Source organism: Chanos chanos, chromosome 13 (genome assembly GCF_902362185.1).
Source record: "Chanos chanos chromosome 13, fChaCha1.1, whole genome shotgun sequence".
In the NCBI taxonomy this organism is placed as follows: Eukaryota; Metazoa; Chordata; class Actinopteri; order Gonorynchiformes; family Chanidae; genus Chanos; species Chanos chanos.
This window is the reverse complement of record NC_044507.1, coordinates 17,006,781-17,015,886: the sequence shown is the minus strand read 5'-3', so window position 1 is coordinate 17,015,886 and position 9,106 is coordinate 17,006,781.

The window sequence follows — 9,106 nt, the reverse complement described above, 5'->3', positions numbered from 1 at the left end:
CTCCCTCTTTCACCATCAATAGCTTGAGGTCTCTCCACCCACCCCTCCCTCCCTTCCTCTCTCTCTCTCTCTCTCTCTTAAACACACAGACACCACACAGCATGCGCGTGCACACATACACACACACATACACCTTTTTCACCCCACCCCCTTCTTCCCTCCTTCCATTTCTCCCTCCCCCACTCCTTTCAGACTGATCTTCTGCATGCCTCCCCCCACCAAATCAAGGACTCCCTTCTCTGCACTGCCTTTCCCCACACTCACACAAGTCTAGACTACACACACACACACACAAAAAGCATCCATGCCGGAGCTACGCTGGCAACGACCAGTGAGTAAGAGAGACATAGAGAATAAGCAAACCACAGCTAATGTAGGAGGGAGGAGAGAGAGGGAGGGAGGGAGGGAGGAGAGAGAGAGAGAGAGAGAGAACCAAAGGGAGGGTGAAAGAGAGGACAAGAAACAGTTCTTCAGTTCTGAGCTATAACTACGTATTTACAGTCACAGGGAATAATTCCCAAATGTGTTAAATCACAGAAAATAAAATTTCAAAAACAAACCAAACTTAAGAGTACTAAACAAAACTTTTGCATCCAACAATACACAACATTAGACATTCTCATTCTTGTGAGAGGGATCATCAGACAGAGTGGACAGAGTGTCAGGCCAGACAGAGCAAACAACCTCAGATTCCCGCATGTCAGTGTCAACAACAACCATGACATCACCGCTTATATCAACAACACTGACAAGGTGTGGGACCTCCGGCCACGTTTGTTGGTTTGTTTATTTGTTTGTTGTTATTGTTGTTGTTAAATCTTAAAGAGCTCAGTAAAGTATATTAAGCCTGAATTCTAGACTGGCCAATGTGACAGTCTAAGCTTTTCCCGAAAGGCAGCTCACTTCTCCCCTCCCACCCTAGCTCCCAGCTACCATCTGTCTGCACAAACACCTCTAACATCATCATGACTCGCAGAAATTTGCCGGGTTCAGTCAGCGACTACCCCCGAGGGTCCCTGTGTGAGAGACCACCCTGCCAAAGCCCCAGTGCAGGCAGGAGGACAGTCGTACGCCAAGCAGGACGGGGGGCCCGGGGGGGGGGGGGGGGGGGGGTGGGGGGCAGACGGAGCCTGAGAGAAAGAGAGACGTGAAGGAGACAGACAGCACTTTCGGCCGTCGTCATTAGCGAAATGTCATTAGAAGGAGGAGAGAGCGAACTGAACGCCGGAGATCTTGGAGGTTAAGCGATGACAGGCGCACAAAAGTCGAGTAAGTCAAATACACTTCATCACGCCACTTCATTAAAACTAAAATATTTACATTTTAAACACCTGACAAAAGAGTGGTTAAATTGTTTTATGTTGTGTTCTATCTAATAATCATCTGAAGCACTTTATAACAGCACCATTTTATTTAAGTCACAATGTTTGTATTCCTTTGAACTGATGTTTCTGTGGTATTCTCTAGCAAAAAAAAAAAAAGAGAGAGAGAGAGAGAGAGAGAGAGAGAGAGAGAGAGAGAGAGAGAGAGAGAGATGGAGATAAGATAATGACAAAATTTGATCTCATGCCCAAGTCACACCCAACCAAGGCTTTCCATGTTATGTTGTTGCAAGAGCAAAGTTACGCTTAGTTGTAGGAGTGTCAGTGTTAACACAGTGACCTCTGTGATTAAAATAAAATGCACAATGGCCCTTAAAAACTGACATTTACTTGAAGTGTTGGGAAACCTGGGCCAGGTGGCTTTGTCAGCATTACTATACATATGGAGATGGTCTCTGTAAATGTCAGCCTGGCGTTCTTTAAAACGCTCGTAAAAGCTCGCAGCCCTTCATAACGGTTTTCTCAGACAGGGCTCCTCTCTGACAGCTAGGAAATAACGCCACCAATTAGCATGGACTCTTACGACAATGGAGAAAGACACGCCGCTGAATGGAAAGTTTCAATGAGTGGCTTTTTGGATAGAAGCAGGACGATTCGTTCCTAATGTCAGGCTAAATTTTCTTACTGCCGCACATCAAGGTTTAAACGTCATTTGTGAGCAAATCATTTGAAGTCAGTGAGACCTGGGGTACAAACGGTTTAACTGTTTGTAGTTGTGATTCATCTTGATAAAAAAATAAATAATTAATTAATTTGATTAGTCAGATGATTTGCTGTGATTACTCATTACCAGACACCTCTCCTTACATCACAGGGCTTCAGTGAGAGAGAGCTGTTTGTTTGAGAGGTGAGACTTTCCTGAGCAGGGGAGAGTGGGAAAACAATTAGACCACACCTGATACAATCTAAGAGAGCAGATGTGAGAAAACAAGATCCACACACACACACACGCCTGAGTGATTACCCACTGCCAGGGGGGAGGAGTCCCCTGGCCTCTCACCTGATCGTATAACCTTTCACTCCCTGACTGTCCTGCAATCTTCCATACACTCTCTTCTCTTTTTTTTTTTCACACTTCTCAATCCCTTTAGAAAAGAAAAACGCCCTGTCATAGATCCCGAAGCCTTTGTCTAAGGAGGGGGGAAAAAAACAAAACAAATAAACACTGTATCCAACTTTAACATACTGTCAGAAGCCCCTGCTGTAAGCCTGTCCAATCTAAGCTCGCCTTTCCAGGGCCCATCCACGTGCCATATGTATTCCTCCCAGAGACAATACAGCAGCTGCCCAAGTGACAAAGCATCAACCCCAGTGATTCAGGAGAGGCTCCAACAGAGGCACTGCCATTCAGGGATGATGGTGGTGGGGGGTGGGGGGTGGGGGTGGTGCTATGTTCAGACACTGTGGGTGGAGGGCGGGGCTGGTGGAGGGTGAGTGGGGTGGGGGTTGGGTCAAAGGGAGGAGGCAACAACACAGCAAGGAAGCGCCTTCAGCTTTCAGAGCCCATTAATCATCCAAGCACTGGAGCAGCCACAGTCATCAGGGACCTGGCTAGAGGAGAACACAGGGACAAGCAATCTGCCGTATGTGTGTGTGTGTGTGTGTGTGTGTGTGTGTGCGTGTGCACGCTTTTCAACAAAGGTGAGAGGGATATATTGAAGCAGGTGAAACACAGGATATGCAGTTCCTCTCTCTCTAAAAATAGAGGAACTACAAAAAAAAATGCCCCAAATTTCCCATCTATTCTATTCAGTAACTCAGAGCACCAAACATTCCAACCTTATGCCACATCTACTCCGAAAAAAAAAAAAAAACTCCCTCAAATGGCACGCACAGTGAAAAACCCTTCCATCTGTCGTTTGGTAATGCACGTTCTGACATTACAGCAGCCACACCAGAGAACCAGCGGACACCTTCATTTTATCTACCCCTCTACGGCAACCACACTACTGTTACACAGTATTAACAACAAAAACAAAACCTTGTAGCAAAGACAAACCTACGTGACTAATCCACTGCATTTTGTTCTGCTATCACAGCAGGACAAAAGACAATGAGTTTGACTGGTTGTATGATGCAAGATTGTAGTAAGATGATGTAACTGCGGCGGCTGCTGTGATACTAAGCCCACTGGGGAAAAGACATTAACATAACTCGGCCCGCCAGCAGAACTGAAGGGATCTAAGACTCAAACGGGCTCAGAGGAGCACAGAGTTGGTGGAGCTAAGAGGACAGGGTGGTGTACCTTCACTGACGTTAAGGGCCACACATCTGCCGAGTAATTGAGACTCAAAGATCAAACAGACATCAATTCGTTTGTTTAAGTCTGTGTTAAGTGGCCCACTGGTGGTACTAGACAAGGGGAGAAAACACGAGTTTCACGGTCTGAAGCCCACAGGTAACGCGGCTGTAAAGTTTGAGGGTAATGGTCCGATGCCTTCAGCGGAATCCACTCACTTCTTTCGGATCAACCGCGGCTTTTTCTTTGTCTCACACGGCAAAACAGATGCTTCGTTTTTGCAGGCTTGTTCAAGCTTGAAACCGTGAACTAATTGGAAAAAATTATTTGTGTGTGTGTCTGACACATAGTGGAAATAATTTCCGCTATATGTCTAAACAACCATTTCAATGCAGGTTCCGTGACCTCAGTCAACCAGTGACTGAAAGTTGGCCACGGTGACTCTTCAGTAGTGCCTTGCAACAGGATATTCGGGGCTAATATGCTTCACGATAGTTTGACAGAGTGTGTTTCAGCTGAGCTTCAGCATGCATGCATACACGCATACACGCACGTGCACACGCATACACACAATCCCTTAACCTGTATCTTGCCGTTCATCAATACTCCAGATAGTTTTCTGATGCAACATGTCGCTTCTTAGTTTTGTCGTATCATACGTGAAAAGAGCTCATTTCCATTATGACCTAAATCACCCCTCAAAAACTGATTTACTGTGTCATCACCGACAGACCTTCATCAACACTCACCGACTTCCCTAATAAACCATTTTTAAGCACCAAATGAGTTTTAAAAAATCTACTACTTGCTAGCACACCGCGCAGTGTGGTTATATCTACTGTGATATACTGGTGAGCTGAAATAGTTTAAGACTGAATGACAATCATAAATACGCAAGTGTCAAAACCGGTTATTATGTGAACGAGGGCGAACATCCCCCTCAAAAACACACAGGCTCACATTTAATACTTCAACAGCAGTGGAGCGTATTTTGTTTCTTATATCATTCAATACGCTTAACACATCTGTAACAAAGTCACACCTACATTACAATTATTATGAATAACGTAGCTAGCTAGTGTGTGCGTATAAAAGGTTGCCTGATCAACTTTCAGCAAAATAGTTTCAAAAATGTCCAAATAATATGCTTAATGTCCATAACCTTTTCTCAGTGTAAAGGGAAACTTTTCAATCACAGACATGCAGTTTTAAACGACTGATCCAGTGACATACTCACCTTCTCCTGTTGGAGATGACAAAAGAGTTTGTGGCTGAGTCATACATTTGTTGTTAACCAAATGACAACTTTCATCAGAAACCAGCTAGAAACAATTTCATTATAAAGCTGAATAACACAGGCACAGAAACTTTTTCACAAACTTGTAAAGCCTGACCCAACAAACAGATCGGGAACAATTAGGTGCTGTTTGAAAGAGAAGTAAATAATAATAATAATAATAAAAAAAAACCTTTTAATGTTTTTTTTCCTTACATTCTGGGAAACATGGAAGGAAGTGATGTCATCACAGACTGAAAGTCACTGTATGTCTTAGCAGACACATATCTGCACGTCTCACAACTGCAGACAGAGCATGTGACCGTGATATACAAATATCAGACTACTGCGATGCGGCCCCTGTGTGATGTCAGTGGGATGCACAAAACATTACTTGTGCTATTTTAAGACCCATGGGAAAAAATGACCGCCAAGTTTCATCTTCAATTGTCGACGCATACAAAAGATACCACTCAGTTCCTCTGTTACTCATTTACGTTGCCCCCCGAGTGACCAGACAGTTTGGGGTCACTTCCTTTTTGCAAGCTTGTTCGTGTCTTCGGAAACTTGCTTAGGCCAGGAATTCAATGCATACCACCACTGTGTCAGTGGGCGCAGGGCTTCAGGAGTTGACCGTCTTTGCTCTTTTCTGACATACGCACCACAAAATAATCTGCTTCACCACGGCAGCCACACAGCCAGTCAATCTTAACTTCTTTTGCCTCGCTTGCATCGCGATGATTTGGCTGGAAGATCTGGCTGTTCCAATTGGCCGTGGCATCAGAGTGTACGTCTCTGTGCAGCACACTGCTTTGATCCTTTATAAATGGGCCAATATTCACAACAAATTACCACGCTGTTCTATGGGCTGCCATGGACTCCCTTCACTGAATGGTATTACGAATAATAACCCTTACAGTAGACCGGGGGTGGGGAGGGGTGGGGAGGCAGCACAGAATTAGAGCCAAAAACAATCAGACGAACCGAAAAAAGAGCAAAAATCGAAGCTTGAACTTACATTTTAATCTCTCGTGAGTGGAGTCTCCTATCTGAGAGCACACATCTTCTCCTGCGGCATCCAGCAGAGGAGCTGTCCTCACCCTGTCCACAGAGGGCTCAGCAGCTCTGGAGTCAGAATGTGTGCAGGTCACTGGGCTGAATCAGGCTGAGTGCTGCAGTAGACAGCACAGACAGTCAGAGATCAGTCAGTATTCAACCTGAAAACACACATTTAATTCTTTTAATACAGGACCTGACAGACCTCTGTCGATGAAAAATCTCTGCGTAACAAAAGATCAGATATTTTCACGTTTGTAAAGTGTTTCGGTTCTACTGTTAAATCTAGTTACAGATTAATTAGTGACAGCAGAAGTTGGCAACAATATGTAAAATATGTCATTTGGCAATAACATCTACTATACTAATCTAAGCATATCACAAATGCAATCTGTAATGTTAGAATGCCTGTTGGCTACACACCATAACAGAGACAAATGTGTGCTCAAAAGAATCCATATTGTTTCCTTGTTAACCTTTTCCTTTTAAGTCCCAATTTGAAGTATCCAGCTGCCCCTGATCTAGTGATTCCTCCCTTGGCACAACAGTCAGTTCAGTCAAGTTAAATAAGACAACAGTCAGTTCAGTCAAGTTAAATAAGACTAGCCTCCTCCAGCATGTGAACTCTTTTTCCCTCCCTACACGGCTCACATGAGCGTCTGGAGAAAAGTGTTATTTACCTGATTCCACCTACAATTACACAGGTGCCTCATCAATAGTGACCATCACTGAATAAGTCGGAGAGGGATCTGTGGTCCACTCAGTTCTTAATCCAGAAGGAGAAGGGGGTCATTCTGAACTTTAAGTATCTATCTAAAGATCCTATGTCAGGAATGTGAGTGAGGATGAGAATCAACAGCTTCTTGACACCTTCAGTAGAAACTGACTAAACGCAGAATGCTTTAACGGCACAAATTAACACCCGTAATATCAAATGCCCTCAAACATTAGGCAACAGATTCGAGAGTGGTTTCAGGAACACCACAATGAAGTGAGGCATCTCTATAAAGAGGAAGGCTGTCCATCTTGAAGAACCTCTGATATCCACCAGGAATCAACTCAAATCTTGTCTAATAGTAGCCCAAGCACTGAAGCTCCTCAGAAGGTCAAGTATATCCCCATTTCCTACAAACAAAAATTAGTCGTATATGTTTCTTATTTTATTTATTTAGCGAATCTTATATACTTCACATTACGTATTACAGCAGAGAAGTCACTGACATTCTAAGTAACATACCAGTACATCTTGTGGCAGTAAAGTGTCCTAAAATTCTAAACAGTTGCCTGTTTCAACACATAACTGCTATGATATCTACGATTTATATAGCCTAAATGTGGACTTACATGTCCAAAAATCTCACCTGCCTAATGGGCCATTTCTCCTATTGTTAATGACCAGCCATCCAAAATCCATTACACACACAGTGGATTATACAACCAAATTTCTGAACTGAATTTAAGCTGTTGCTAATTTTGCCCGGTCATACTTTTTAGACGTCTTTTATTTTTTTCATAATGTTCACACTCCTTTTCCTCTCCTTTAAGTGAGCCACAGATATTCACTACCAGATGTACAACACTACATCACAATTATTACAGAACCCCTATTTTGTAGAATTTCATTATACCATTATGTAACATGCTGGATCGGTTAAACAAATCATGATTAACTGTGTTTATAAGCACTTGAGGAATTGTAATCACATCTGCTTACATCATATTATTTAAATGGCAATGTCCAGAATCAAGTCAGTATTTCAGTCCCTTTATAGGCTAGTTAATTCAAGCTTTTATAAAATTAATTAAAAGCAGGGGGGTGAGGCAGTTCAATTTACCAGCACCCTCTCTTATGCTACATCCTGCCCATCTACTCCTCCTTGCCCTCATTCAGAGGTTACGTCTACAATTAGGCCAAAGACCGTGGTTACCATGGCTACCCTATTCCACCAAATACCAAGAGATTTTTAATGGAAGGTAACGAGAAAACACACTGCTCTGTGTAGACAAGAGCTTTAACAAAAGATATGAAGTAAAAAGGAGTCAACTCAAACCATAGCCTACTCTACCTCTAATCTATGAGGCCAATTTAATTCTTTAAAACAAACAAACAAACAAACAAAACATCAAGACCACACATGTAAGGAGCGGGCAGAAATGGACGTCTAGACTCCATCCACAGACGTGTTAAATCAGCCTAATTTCACCCCCAGCCTAACCTCTGCAGGCGGCTCATTTCCAGTTTGCTATCTGGATGCACTTTGCACTGCTTCAGAACTATGTACACAGCCACACAGTATGGGCATAAAAGGTACACAAAGGTTACACATTGACCAGTGACCAGATACACTTTATCTCTCATACATTTGGTACAACGCTAATCAGTCTCAGGAGAGCTGTCAGAAGATTACTGTTGATTTAGGAGTCAAGTATATTACAGTATTATCTCTGGAGTATTTTGCAGTTCTTACAAAAAAAAAAAAAAAAAAAGGCCCATCACTGTGGGGTAGCTGGCTTGCTTGTATTCTCCACCGGTGGCCAGATTAGCTCGTTCTTAGTTTGTTAATTTGAAAAGTTGTCCCAGGACTGGTTGATCAAAGAAGCAATTCAAACATGCAGAACGTTAACATTTTGCGGGTGCCACGCCTACAACACCTATCCATGCCTATCTCACGGCAAACACATCACTAAAACAACGGTATCGATTTTTTTCCCCTCCAGAGACAGGTCGATACAAGAGGTACTCCTCCTTGCTCATCAGCAAGAGAGCAGCCAAAGGCCATGGTATTACAACTAAATTTGTGCCCTTACATTCTGCGGTGTTTCAAATACTATTTCAAATAAACCCATTGCAAACACAGGAAGAAAACCTTGAATTTTAAAAACAGGTAAGCACATCAGCCACACTCTCCAGCCTACAGGACCTTTTCTTAAGTGAATACACTGACTGATAGCTGCACCCAGTCATTCCCCAGACATTAGGCTTAGTCATCAGTGGTGATGAGGGCTATTTGGTTTACCATGCAGGTCATCCACTATGTAGGTTTCAGCACTCTCCATCTACAAACTGAAAACACTGGATCACTTGTATTCATTGACCCATCCATCCTGATACTAACCAACCAACCGTGGTAATCAGTTCGGCCACTGCTTCTC